Source organism: Thamnophis sirtalis, unplaced genomic scaffold, assembly GCF_051295495.1.
Source record: "Thamnophis sirtalis isolate CommonGarterSnake01/CBP01778 unplaced genomic scaffold, rThaSir2_p1.2 scaffold_12, whole genome shotgun sequence".
Lineage (NCBI taxonomy): Eukaryota > Metazoa > Chordata > Lepidosauria > Squamata > Natricidae > Thamnophis > Thamnophis sirtalis.
Window position 1 is genome coordinate 25,411,143 of NW_028261392.1, and position 14,618 is coordinate 25,425,760.

General features: G+C 39.8%; 1 protein-coding gene across 2 annotated transcripts in view; it reads right to left on the reverse strand.

The window, feature by feature from the left end:
- UBAC2 (UBA domain containing 2) overlaps window positions 1-14,618 on the reverse strand; it is an 89,992-nt gene that overhangs the window by 52,235 nt on the left and 23,139 nt on the right. The window lies entirely within an intron of this gene.

The window sequence follows — 14,618 nt, forward strand, 5'->3', positions numbered from 1 at the left end:
AGAAAGGTTGTAAAATGGGGCAAAATTCACAACTGTCTTGCTTAGCAAGGGAACTTTTGGGTTCAATTGTCAGTCAAAGACTACCTGTCCTAGACAGCAGTAAAGGGAAAAGCTGTTCATTTCTCCTTCCTGCCATTTACTGATTTCCTCAGTTCCAATATGGAGATCCTATTTATCAACAATGCACCTGATCAGAAATGTATTTTACACATATGCTGTATTCAAATCTATAAACGTGCTTCATGCTGACACAGAGCTAAGAACAGCTAGACAGATGTTAAGCAATCAAAAGAAACCATACCAAGACAGTATTGTAGAAAATACTTTTTTCCCTATTTAGTGGGAAGCCAGCCACTGATCTATCCAACAGAAAAGCTGTCATTGGTTAATTTCTATAATTATGTAACAAACAAAATGGAGAAGTAGGATGGGTAACTGTTTATCTTCTGCAATATCTGCTGTCAAGAATTCTTTGTTGCAATCTTGTTTTAATACCCATTTGTTTTGCATCAGTTTGTTCCTGTTTATCTTAATCATAGAACTGTTTGTATCTTCTATGTTTCTTCTATATGGTGCTCTTCACTTTCATAATAAGGTTATTCTTTCTTGGGTGGCCTTGTTCTTGTAAACCCAATAATATTATATATACAGTGTATGTATGTATGTGTGTATATATGGAGAGCTTTGCTTTTACTGTTACTAAGAGAGATAAGTTGTAAAAAGTAAACTTTTTTTAAAAGTTCCAAGTATTTCATAAAAGAATAGATTGGTTCATGAGTGGTTAGTTGCAAAATTCAAATTAATGCATGAATTGAAAATTTCAATAAAGGGGGAAAAACTAGAAAGACAACTGCTGACATAACAGTGATTTTATCTGTATACTAGCTGATAACCTGGCATTGCCTGAGTATTTATTTATCCCAATCCTGTATAAGACAAATGTTTTCCCTGTGTGCCAGTAATGTTTTATTGATCATGGTCATACATTTGTCCTCAAAAATAATCAAAGCCTTTTTGAAAATGTCTGGACCAAACATAATTTCTAATGTTGGATTTTTCCCCTTACCAGAGGGAGCCCCCTTGAGGAGAACTCTGAAGCTATTGCCATGGCAACTCTACTGTGCTGTACAGTAGAAGTCATTTTATGGCACTACGGAAGAAGCCATTTTTAAGGCACAACAGGCTGTATCTTAACAGAATACACACCCCGAAAGGTGTTAGGGGTGTCTTATCATCACAGTATTTGTTTCCAGAGAGCAAGTCATCTGTGTACCAAGTTTGGTTGAAATTGCTCAAGCCGTTCCAGTTATGTTGGAATACACACACACACAAACACACTTTATATATATATATAGATTGGTAAACCTCTTGTGTCTTATATTTTGTAACTTTCAACTGGGTAAATGTTGCAATATAGAGCAAAACTTTGCCAACAAAGGCCATATTAGCTCAAGTGGACTAACTTACAGAATGCCCCTGAGACTCATTATTCCTGAGAAATTGAAATTTGTGGAATTTTTTTGCCACCTCAGCACTGCTGCCATACTACCATGATCAATTGCGTTCATGTAAATCCACATTTTCAATGTTTCCTTACCGCCTCCCACAAGCCACAGAGAACCCAGAAGGAACTTATATGATTGCGATTCTCCTACACTTCTTGCCAAAGTTGTTGCTTGTGGGAAGCTTGCAGGGAGAAAGTCAAGGGAGAAATGGTCCAGTCCTTCTGCACTCATACTGAGCCATCCATTTCTGCACTCCCTTGCTCCTTTTCCCCACCTGGCAGCAGCCATTTACCTGCTGGTAGGGCAGGGCAGGAAAAGGAAAGGATGATTTCCAGTACTCCCTGCCAGTTTCTCACAAGGAAACTCAATGGGAAAAAGGACAGAAAGTCAGAAGTCACTCCCACTCCCACTGTTTTTTTTTCTATTTTTTAAAATCCGCCCTATTATCATTGTTTCTCTGTGCAGGCAAAAAAAATCTCTAAAATGATAACCAAATATATAGCAGGTTGCATAGTTATCATGAATACTATATTTAAGATCTGTCCATAAATTCAAGTTACTATGATAATGAGTAGTAGTTGGTTTAACAACACATTAACTTTCCTGAACCGGGAGGCTCTCACAACAGTCACTCGTGCCCTTGTGACCTCTAGGCTGGAATACTGCAACGTGCTCTACATGGGGCTGCCCTTGAAGAGCATCCGGCGACTTCAGCTAGTCCAGAATGCGGCCGCGCGAGTGATTGTGGGTGCACCTCGGTTCGCCCACATAACACCTATCCTCCGCGAGCTGCGCTGGCTACCTGTTGATCTCCGGGTGCGCTTCAAGGTGCTACTTACCACCCATAAAGCCCTTCATGGTAGTGGATCTGGGTACTTGAGAGACCGCCTCCTGCCAATTACCTCCTCGCGACCTATTAGATTACACAGATTAGGCCTCCTCCGAGTTCCATCCGCCAGTCAGTGTCGACTGGCAACTACGCGGAGGAGAGCCTTTTCAGTAGTAGCTCCGACCCTTTGGAACGATCTCCCCGTGGAGATTCGTACCCTCACCACCCTCCAGACCTTCCGCACAGCCCTCAAGATCTGGCTATCCCGTCAGGCCTGGGGTTAAAGATTATAATCCGTCCCCACCTGAATGATGAATGTTGCTTCTATTTTTAATTATGTATTGTTTTTATATGTCAATGTGTGTATTCCCTTCCCCATAAGTTGTAAGCCGCCCTGAGTCCCCTCAGGGAAAAGGGCGGCCTATAAATAAACTTATCTATATCTATATCTATAATGAGTAGTAGTTGGTTTAACAACACATTAACTTTCCTGTTAAGCTGCTCATAGGAAAAAGCAGTAATTGGGACAAAAAATCTGATGGCACAGTAAAACTTTACTGACATATTTCATGAAGGGAGTGTTTATTCTAATGTAATAAAAAGTTGTGGATTGTACCTAAATTTGGTTGCTCAAGAACAAAAATAGGACAGTTGTCTTTGCAGGTGTAGCCCTGCAGCAAGAAACAAAGGAACAGAAATCAATGCAGTTGTTACTTCTCCTTGCATTTCCCTCTTATTTAATGTCAGGGGTTCTGCCAGTATCTAAACATCTGTTCTCAATTAGAAAGGCCAAATACTACGTTGAAGAAAGTATCATTTACAATTAATGCTATGTTTAATCTTTTATGGATGTTTGAACTACCATATTTTTCGGAGTATAAGACGCACCAAGGTTTTAAAGAGGCAAATTTAAAAAAAAGTTTTTGCGCTCTGCAGACCTCCCAAAAATGGCTCATTTCCCCCCCCCCAAAAGGCATGAATAGCCTTTTGGAGGCTTGTAGAGTGCACCTGAGGGCTGGGGGGGGGGGCAAAAAGGAGCAAAAAAACAGCCCATTTTCACAAAAACGGGCCCATTTTTTTTTCAAAAAAGGGGCATGCATAGCTTTTAAGAGGTTTATAGAGTGCTTCTGGGGGCCGAGGGGGCAAAATAGAGCAAAAAACAGCCTGTTTTTTTGCTCATTTCTGCCCCCACCCCTAAAGGCTCCTAAAGGCTCTGCACAGCCATTTTGGTGAAGGGGGCGGGGTTTCAGGAGGCAAAAAATGCTGTATTCAGTGTATAAAAAAAAACCAGATTTTCAGCCTCTTTTTTGAAGGGAAAAAGTGCATCTTACACTCCAAAATATACAGTACTTACAGTTGAAATTTTCATGTCAAAAACTGTCTGAAAAAAGCTGTAATGATATCTGTTATCAGGCCCATAGATTTAAAAAGTATTCAGCAAAATAAATCATCTAACAGTTTTTTAAAAAATTATCTTCATGCTCATTATTTTTCTGAATGTCAATGATCATAACCTATTCTTTGTTTTGGGGGGAAAAAAAAGAAACCTAAAAACTAAGTCAGTTAGACCAGTGTTTCTCAACCTTAGCAACTTGAAGATGTCCGGACTTCAACTCCCAGAATTCCCCAGCCAGCATTCGCTGTTCAGGATAACCCGCTCCCTCCTAAATAGGAGGGAGACGGGGAACCTCCTGCAGGGTAAGGCTGAGGAATATAGTCAGTTCTTGGCGGACAAAGTTGCTCGGTTCCGATCGGAACTGGACTCCACCCCCGCAGATCCAGCCGGGACACAGGGGAATAACTTGGTAGACCATCTCTGGGTTGAGTTTCAGGATGTTGCCTCTGGGGATGTGGACAAGGCTATGCGAGCTGTGAGTTCCTCCACCTGTATACTGGACCCGTGTCCCTCTTGGCTGACTGCCAACAGCAGAGAGGTGACACGAGGCTGGATCCAGGCGGTTGTTACCGCCTCTCTTCGGGAGGGACACCTCCCCACCGCGCTTAAGGCGGCGGTGGTGAGGCCCCTCCTGAAGAAACCGTCCTTGGATCCAGCAGTTCTTAACAACTATCGTCCAGTCTCCAACCTCCCCTTTGTGGGGAAGGTTGTTGAGAAGGTGGTGGCCTTACAGCTTCAGTGTACCTTGGAGGAAGCTAACTATCTTGACCCCTTCCAGTCTGGCTTCAGGCCCGGTTACAGCACTGAAACCGCTTTGGTCGCATTGACCGATGATCTCTGGAGAGCCAGAGATGGAGGCTACGCGTCCATCCTGGTTCTCCTCGACCTCTCAGCGGCTTTCGATACCATCGACCATGGTATCCTTCTGCGACGACTGCGGGAGGTGGGGGTGGGCGGCACTGTTTTACAGTGGTTCTCCTCCTACCTCTCAGACAGGTCGCAGTCGGTGTTGGTGGGGAGGGAGAGATCGTCCCCGAGGCCCCTAACCTATGGGGTGCCGCAGGGCTCGGTTCTGTCCCCCCTGCTATTTAACATATACATGAAACCGCTGGGCGAGATCATTCGGAGGCACGGAATTAAGTACCATCAATATGCGGACGATACGCAGTTGTATCTGTCCGCCCCGTGCCAACTCAATGAAGCGGTGGACGTGATGAACCGGGGCCTTGAGGCTGTTAAAGACTGGATGAGAGCTAACAAACTGGTGCTCAACCCGGAAAAGACCGAGTGGCTGTTGTGTTTTCCTCCCAAAAATTCGGCTAACGTTCCATCAATCAGGCTGGGGGGGCAAAATTTATACCCCTCAGACAGGGTCCGCAACTTGGGAGTCCTCCTGGATCCACAGCTGAGTTTTGACCACCACTTGTCGGCTGTGACCAGGGGGGCATTTGCCCAGGTTCGCCTGGTGCGCCAGTTGCGGCCCTACCTGAACCGGGAGGCTCTCACAACAGTCACTCGAGCCCTTGTGATCTCTAGGCTGGAATACTGCAATGTGCTCTACATGGGGCTGCCCTTGAAGAGCATCCGGCGACTTCAGCTAGTTCAGAACGCGGCCGCGCGAGTGATCATGGGCGCACCACGGTTCGCCCATATAACACCAATCCTCCGTGAGCTGCGCTGGCTACCTGTTGATCGTCGGGTGCACTTCAAGGTCTTACTTACCACCTATAAAGCGCTCCATGGTAGTGGATCTGACTATTTGAGAGACCGCCTCCTGCCAATTACCTCCCTGCGTCCCATCAGATCGCACAGAGTAGGCCTCCTCCGAATTCCATCCGCCAGTCAGTGCCGACTGGCGACTACGCGGAGGAGAGCCTTCTCAGTTGCAGCTCCGACACTATGGAACAACCTCCCCGTGGAGATCCGTACCCTCACCACAGTCCAGGCCTTCCGCACAGCCCTCAAGATCTGGCTATCCCGTCAGGCCTGGGGATAGGATTACTCTCACCCCGCCCGAATGTTGAGTGAATGTTGTGTTTTTATGGATAATTTTCTTTTATTCACGATTCTTTTTCTTTTTAAGTCTTGTCTTGCACTCCCTTCCCCTCATTGTTGTAAGCCGCCCTGAGTCCCCTCAGGGAAAAGGGCGGCATATAAATCCTCAATATAATCCTAAAATAAAAAAAAAGTAGCAGTGAGATATAACTTTATAAAGCCAATGCTCACCTTGCCTCATCTACAGTATATGGCGAAGAAATCAGCATCTTACTCTTGCTCCTTTAAAAAAAAACTACCTCAAAAATAATTTTTATTTAGCAATTTCTTGTCAGAACTGGAGAAATGTCCATTGGCACTGAGTTCAGACAAACAGCATAAAAACTAGCCAAATGATACATATTTAACATATGTATAATTACAATATTTCTTTTTAAGTATTTCTATTACTTGGAAATGCCCTTTGTTATTACCATTAAGATAGGTAACCGTGTTTATAAATGTAAATAAAATGTAGTGGCTTAGGCTTCAGCCATTTGCCTACTATTCACTTTCTTGCTAATGCTAGCAAAGAATTAGACTATTTAAATCATATCACAATGTATCAAGGAATGCAAAATGCTGATATCTGAAAGCGGTATTTTATAACTATCCCTTACGGTTTCTTTATGCATGAAAAAGGAAGGAAGTCTATTGACAAAGCCTGTCAGAAAGGAGATGGCCTGAAAAACAGAAAAACCAAATATAGACATATAATTGGCAAAACATCAGCAGAATGCTCAGCTGTGCTCAATGAACCATAACTACAGACAAGTTAATAATCAGCACAGTAGTACTGATTACTAAGTGTGCAATAATCATTAATCCCAGCTGACTAGCAGTTAAATCTGCATTTATTTTGATCTAACAGCCTGCAGTTCATGAACTGCTCCCAGTTTCTGTGTGGCTCCATCACTAATTGTACATCTAAATTTGATAGCAAATGTTAATGTTTTTCCTATTTGGGGATCATGGAACATAAAATTAACAGGCACATTAAGCCTCTGTGAAGCTTAATACAGGTATTCCTCAACTTAAGACCACAATTGAGCCCAGAATTTTCCTTGCTAAGCAAGACAGTTGTTAACTGAGCTCTGCCTCATTTTATGACCTTTCTTGCCCCAGTTGTTAAGTGAATCACTGCAGTTGTTAAATTGGTAACATGGCTATTAAATGAATCTGGCTCCCCATTGACTTTACTTGTCAGAAGGTTGGAAAAGAAGGTGAACACATGACCCTGGGACACTGCAACCATCATAAAAGTGCATCAGTTGCCAAGTATCCAAATTTTGATCACATGACCGTGGGAATGCTACATTGATTTAAGTGTGGAAAACAGTCATAAGTCATTTTTTTTCAGTACCATTGAAGCTTTGAACAGTCACTAAATGAATGGCTTCAAGTCAAGGACTGCCTGTGCACATTTTGCATATAAAAAATAAAGCCCACAATTCCCTGCCACACTTCCCACCCAGGTGAAAATTTTATTCTCTACAGTGGTAACATCAAATTATCAGTCATATATCTCTGCAGCAGAGAAATCGCTCATCTCAAAAATAGAAGGATTTTTTCAAATGAAAAATGTTAATTATGCTTTAAATGTAGTAGGGGTGATGGTCCAAGAAACATTTCCTCTTCTCTTTTTTTATAGGAGAAGAAATCTCTTCTAATTTCCACTCTGCCGTTTTATTCCTTAAAAATATTGTATTATTGTACCTTTTACAAATATGTACCTGATTTAACTGTAGTATATACCATATGGCACAAATAACTAATTATATGATCTGCAGTAATCAAAATCATGCAAGACTACTGACTACTTACACAACTAGCTCCATGACGTAACTAAGCTTTAAGCTGTTTGTTGTGGCTGAAATACACCAGTATTTCACATCAAAATGTTCTGAAACGAAGATATGCTCAAATCATAAATCAACTTTCTAAAGTCAATCCAGTTAAGAACATAATCACTGAAAAAGTGAAGAATCTTAGGTTATTTCTAAATGATACCTGCTTAAGATGGGCTCATCAGAATTGTTTGGACAACCCTTAAGGCAGCGATTCTCAATCTGTGGGTTGCGACCCCTTTGGGGGTCGAACGACCCTTTCACAGGGGTCACCTAAGACCATCGGAAAACACATATGTTTGAAAAAATAATTATATGGTTTGGGGGGGGGTCACCACAACTTGAGGAACTGTATTAAAGGGTCGCAGCATTAGGAAAGTTGAGACCCACTGCCTTAAGGTCTGTAGAAATAATTTTATAAAGAACTTCAGAAAAACAATTAAATAAAAGGAACACATCACCAGCAGCCAAAATACTGAAAAAGTAGTCAATGACCATATTTACCAAACAGAACCGTCCTGATTCGTCTTCTCCCAGTGAGTTAACTCACCTCATGAGTTGGCAGCACACAAGTCAGGAGCATATTACAGCTATCCTGACAGCCATTTTCTCAGGTCTCCCAGCCTCTGCAAAGGAAATTAATATTTCCTTTTAAGAGGGGTTTTGCTTTTTCTGAAGTGAAAAAAAAAAGAACGTTGTTGTAGCTAGTACTTGGCGGAAAAAGATAGCGGGAGTGCATTCAACCTATCCAACCGTTTTTCATCTTGTGAGATTTAAGTGAAAAAAATTCAAATTGTGTCAGAAATGGAAGATCTAAACAGGCCACATTTTTGCAGAGTTTCTCCAGGAATTTGCACAATCATAGGGAGGACATCAAGTCAGTTCTTTGAATTCCACTTTTAATTTGCTCCAGATAAACACAGGTCTGCTGCAATTAAAACCAAAACTTTCTCTGGATTCTCTGAATTAATCTGTTCTTCCTATTCATATGACATGTTGCCCCTATCATCCCATGACCTAGTTCAGCACATATGATCACTAAGGAACCAGGATACAAAAGTTGATTGCTGAGATTAGAGAAAACCAAAGACTTACAATGCTTCAACATTTTCTTTGGGGTATATATGTACGGGTGTGCATGAGACATGAATTTCACATATGTTCTCCTCATACAACTACAAATTAGTGTTTTAACTAAATAGGTTAAATAGGGCCCCTCAAAACCTATAGAAAACTAGATGGCACAGATTGGAGATCCTTTAAATAGTCTGCCATAATAGATTATGTGGTAGGTATAGCAATAGGATGTGGTTTGACTTTCAAATCTTTTCTGAGAACTGCAAACAGATCGTGTCCCAAGTATCATTTATAAGGAGATATTAATCTGCAGCAAACAAGAAAAGGAAGTGAATTTGTTCTGTCACAGCTCTGTGGCAGTAAACCTTTGGGGCTTGGCATGTCAAAAATTCAGAAAATGTCAGCTTGACTCTGCTAGAGTGTCAGTCTGCCTGTCTCTTCCACACATGTCTATCTGTCTCTTTCACACATGCATCCAAAGTAAAGAAACAATTCTTTACATATTCATTTATTTAAAGGAAATCAAGTCCATTCCACGATCTGCCACAGACCATGTACTTTCAGGTGGGTTCTCTTTCTCTTAACAGGCCCAAAGCCTACCTGAGGTAGCTTCAGGTCGCAGGAAGCTTTTGTTCTTGAAGCTACTTTGCCGAATGCTCTTCCATGGCTTCTGCAGCTTCTGAAAACTGTGAAATCACAAAATTGCACAAGATAGCAATAACATTGCTATCTTGTGCAATTTTTGAAGGCATTAGAGGCTTCAAAAATATGGTCCTCTTGTGTTATTTTGTGAGAATGGGGAAGAGCACACCTCATTTTTCAGTGGCCTCCGCAGCCTCTGCAAATCGTCCAAGAACAGGGGCATGCTTTCAAGAATAGACACTGTTGGGGGTCATCTAAAACCTTCTGGCATGTCAACTTTGATACACTTGTCATAGGTTTGCCATTACTGGTATAAAGCAATTGGTATACCACATTTTTGATCAATCACATCATTCCTTGTCAGTTCTAACTGGGCTATGGCACTATAATGATGGAGGTCAAACAGAACTACATATCAGTTTGGTACAATAACAAAATTTGAGATACATTTTTGTCGGAGATAGCCATTTTGAAAATAGAATTCAAAACCAAGACTAAATGGGAATGGTACTAGTAGCCTGTCTGGATTTGCATAACACATAACTCTTGTACTTCATTCATGAGAACTACATTATAGGAGAAAGAAGATGCATAGTGTCAAGCCAACATGTCAATATGTTGGCTTGTACAATATGCTAGACCAGGTCCCATAAACCTAGCATTCAAAGATTTACAAGTTAAGCTTGATTTGTAATAAATTTTGCCTAACCCAATATGTGATGTTTTTGTGGTATAGCTTATTTGTTTGAACACAAATCAATGTTTTCTGTGTATTCAATGCAAAAATCGATTAATTCAGTAAGCAAATCAAAATTATTCAAATAAGATTTATTTTCCCATTCTAAGTAAGAATCCAAAGAGTATCTGAACCAATAGATGTTTAATGTCGGCTTGAACACAACCAGGAAAGATTTCATCACCTCTCTTAGTAATAGAATTCATCCTGATGAACTGCTATCAGTTCATCAGTTCATATGTCCTTAAAATTCAGTTTGAATCTACTGACTTATAACTAGACTTATAACTGTTAATTATTCTGTGTCTTATATGCTGATGGCAGACTACAGGACAAAACCTTCTTCTATAGGATGACCATTCGAGTATTTGAAAAGTGCTATGATATCCATCCCCTTTCAAGCTCAAATGTAAACATTCACAATTCCTTCAATCATCCTCCCTACTAGCATTTGCATTTGGGTTTGCAGGCTACGGATCATCCTTATCGCCTCCTTTTTTGTAACTCTTGCTTTTGTCTCAATTCTTTCAAAAGTGTGGAGTTTAACAAACACAAATTAAGTGGAACAGTTGTTTCTTGAGGCTTGGAAACAGTATCACTCATGCAGTTTAAGAGTCCATTTGGTTTTATGACAGCCATGTCACACTATATTACTGTAATTTTACTGAGAAACACAGATATGCCTGAAGTGCATTAGCTGCGCCTATCAGGGAATAGAACTGGTTTTGTGTGACTACAAAAATAAAAGAGCAGTACATCAACCATATCTAACAAACAAAAGCCAATTAATCCCCTCTTGCCATTTATTTATTTATTTATTCATTTAGCCACCTATCTGACTTCTGTGACTCTGGGTGGTTACAAAGAAACACAAAAAACACGGATTTTTTTTTAAAAATCCCAAAACATAAATAAATAAATAAATAAATAAAATAAAGCTATTTTAAAAAGCCATAAAAAGATGAACTCCAGGAAAGCACCATCCATTTCCGTAAAAGAACAATCCTTTGCAGGTTCTACTGCACCAACATTACCAAATCCACAGGCCAGATGACCAAGCCATACGTGCAGGCCCTTTTGGAAGGCCAACAAGGTTGGGGCTAATCTAACGTCAGGACTGTGGATGTTATGGCAGAAAACTGGGCTGCATCAGATGACATTACTCTGTGGATAGGACCCATAAAATGTCCTTTCTGCTGGATGTGTTGGGAAGGGTAAATATGATTAGGGAAAGACGGTCTCTCGAAAATGCTGGCCCCATATCATATTGGGTCATGCAGCACCTTGAATTGAATCTGGAAGTCAGCTAGTAACTAATGCAGCACACAGAGCAGGGATATAATGATGCTGATCGAGGTGCTCACATGCCTCCTCCACCACCACATTCTGCATCATCTGAAGTTTCCAGATTGTCTTCAAGGGCAACCCCATGTAGATACTTGACACTCACCTATTATCACCAGCTTTAGCAGTCTTGGATAGACACAAAAGCACAAATAAGTAATATCTGCTACATCAAAATTAGTGATACACAAGGAAAAATCAGTGCTATTAGCAAAGTCAATAGCAGGTACTGAACAGTAGAGGGCAATAGTGCTACATTTATATTTATACCAGATAAATTACAACATTACTACACCAGAATTGTTTATGAAAGAAATTTGCTTCCAATTGACATTCTAGTAGCATGGGCATGGACATTAAGCTAAGACTCTAGTATTGGCATTTTTTTAAAATCAAATATTAGCAATAGGAAAATCTGGTTGTATATTTCTACAGAGGTTGTAATAGTAGGTACTGAACAGTAGAGGGTAATAGTGCTACATTTATATTTATACCAGATAAATTACAACATTACTACACAGGAATTGTTTATGAAAGAAATTTGCTCCCAATTGACTTTCTAGTAGCATGGGCATGAACATTAAGCTAAGATTCTAGTATTGGAGTTTTTCTTTAATCAAATATTATCAATAGGAAAATCTGGGTGTATATTTCTACAGAGGTTGTAATAGCAGGTACTGAACAGTAGAGGGCAATAGTGCTACATTTATATTTATACCAGATAAATTACAACATTACTACACAGGAATTGTTTATGAAAGAAATTTGCTCCCAATTGACTTTCTAGTAGCATGGGCATGAACATTAAGCTAAGATTCTAGTATTGGAGTTTTTCTTTAATCAAATATTATCAATAGGAAAATCTGGGTGTATATTTCTACAGAGGTTGTAATAGCAGGTACTGAACAGTAGAGGGCAATAGTGCTACATTTATATTTATACCAGATAAATTACAACATTACTACACAGGAATTGTTTATGAAATTTTTTTGCTCCTAATTGACTTTCTAGTAGCATGAGCATGGGCATTAAGCTAAGACTCTAGTATTGGAGTTTTTCTTTAATCAAATATTAGCAATAGGAAAATCTGCATGTATATTTCTACAGAAGTTGTAATTAAAAAACCTGCATGGACTAAATTACTACCTTTTAAAATATACTCTAGAATAGAATAGAATAGAATAGAATAGAATAGAATAGAATAGAATAGAATAGAATAGAATAGAATAGAATAGAATTCTTTATTGGCCAAGTGTGATTGGACACACAAGGAATTTGTCTGACAGACATCAACAAAACTTGATTTTTTTTTTTTAAAGTTTATTTTATTTATTTATTAAAGTTGTTTGTTGCCTATTTCACCGCATGGCGATTCTTTAAAAAGTTTAACAATTGATATTAGCAAGTAGATAAGTTGTGGAAAAATGCATTAAAAACTCTATCTGGTAAATATCAACAGTTGTAAACTTTCTTACTCCCTAAAAACAAAAGTGTAAAATAATGAATAGACTGGAATACTGCCTTATTAAAACCAAGAGTAAACTATGTTATATTTTGCTCATTCCTACATTCACACCTACAATATTTTTAAAATTATTAAATAAAGACAATAATTTCTTAAGAAAAAATGCCATTGGCTATATTTTGGATACATGCTCTGATTGGTTGTAACTGCCAAAAATATATTAGCTAAAGAGACAATTTTAACAATATTTACATGTCACACTAAGACATGGCTTGCTTTATACAACTCACTACATCAAGATCAAGAAAATCAAATGGTACCTTAAATTAATACACAATGTATAAATTAATTTAAGCTATCATTCGGTTTAATAATTCCGGTATCGTGCTAAAGAAACCAAATGAGATCTCAACATTTTGAACTTTTCTGGGTCCAACCTTCGTTTCCCCACAAAATGCAACTCCAGATTTAACTAAAATTGGTCATGCAGATCAGATTCACATCTAGTTTTAGTTATGCATTTATACAAGTAGTCTTCAACTTACAACCATTCATTTAGCGCCCGTTTGAAGTTGCAATAGCTCTGAAAAAAATGATTTATGACTAGTTTTCCCATTTACAATCCTTGCAGCATCCCCATGGTCATGGAATCAAAATTTAAGCACTTAGCAACTGGCAAGTATTTGTGGCAGTTGCGCTATCCCAGGGTCATGTGATCATCATTTGTAACCTTCCCAGCCTGCTCCCGAAAGCAAAGTCAATGGGGGAAGCAAGATTCACTTAATGACCACATGATTTACTTCATAACTACAACGATTTGCTTAACAATTGTAGCAAAAAATAAAATACAGCAAAGCTCAATTAACATGTCTTATTTAACAACATAATTTTGGGGTTCAATTGTAGTCGTACTTGGAGGACTACCTGTAGATGATTTACACTGGGAACTGGACAAGGCTGTTTTTGAGTGTCATAGTTTTAATATTTTAGCGGTTTCAATTCCAGTGGGCGAATGGCATTTTGAAGGCTCCAGATCCAGCTGACTCAATTTGCCAGGAGACAATAAGGAATTATTATTCAGTCTCCTGTACATTCAGCCATGGGGTATCTAAAGGCTCTTTTAAAATCATTATTGAACACATGATAAAAAAGAGAGATTCAAATCCAACAAAATTCTATTACAAAAGAGACATTTTGATCTAGGTTTGGGCTACCAATAGAATGCTTATTAACCATTCAAAATTACGGCAGCTTACGACAAAATTACAACTAGCAGTTACGACCAGGGGTGAGATCCTACCAGTTTAACAACCAGTTCACTGAGCGTGTGCGCGCTTTGCCCGCACCTTCCACATTACTGCTGGGGAAGAAAACAGCTGAGGCGCAGCAATCCACTCTGCTGCACCCATCAATTGGGATTCAGAAATGGGAGTGTAGGTGAATATAATGCAGGGGATGGGGGTAGGCAAGCCCAGCTGAAAGTTGGAGCGAACTGGTTTGCTCCCAGCTGATAGTCTGAACCACTGGTTTGCCCGAACCAGTCTGAACTGGTAGAATCCCAGCCCTGGTTATGACTATTCCTTGAAGTTACAGATGTTGCAGCATCCTGTCACATGATCAAATTTTGGGTGCTTGGCAAAATTTGGCCTCTTGGCCTCCCCACATTTCGAATACAATATGTGTTTCAACTCCGCCCAACATCTCCCTGCTCCGTTCTGCCCTTCTGGCTGCCCTGTACTCTGC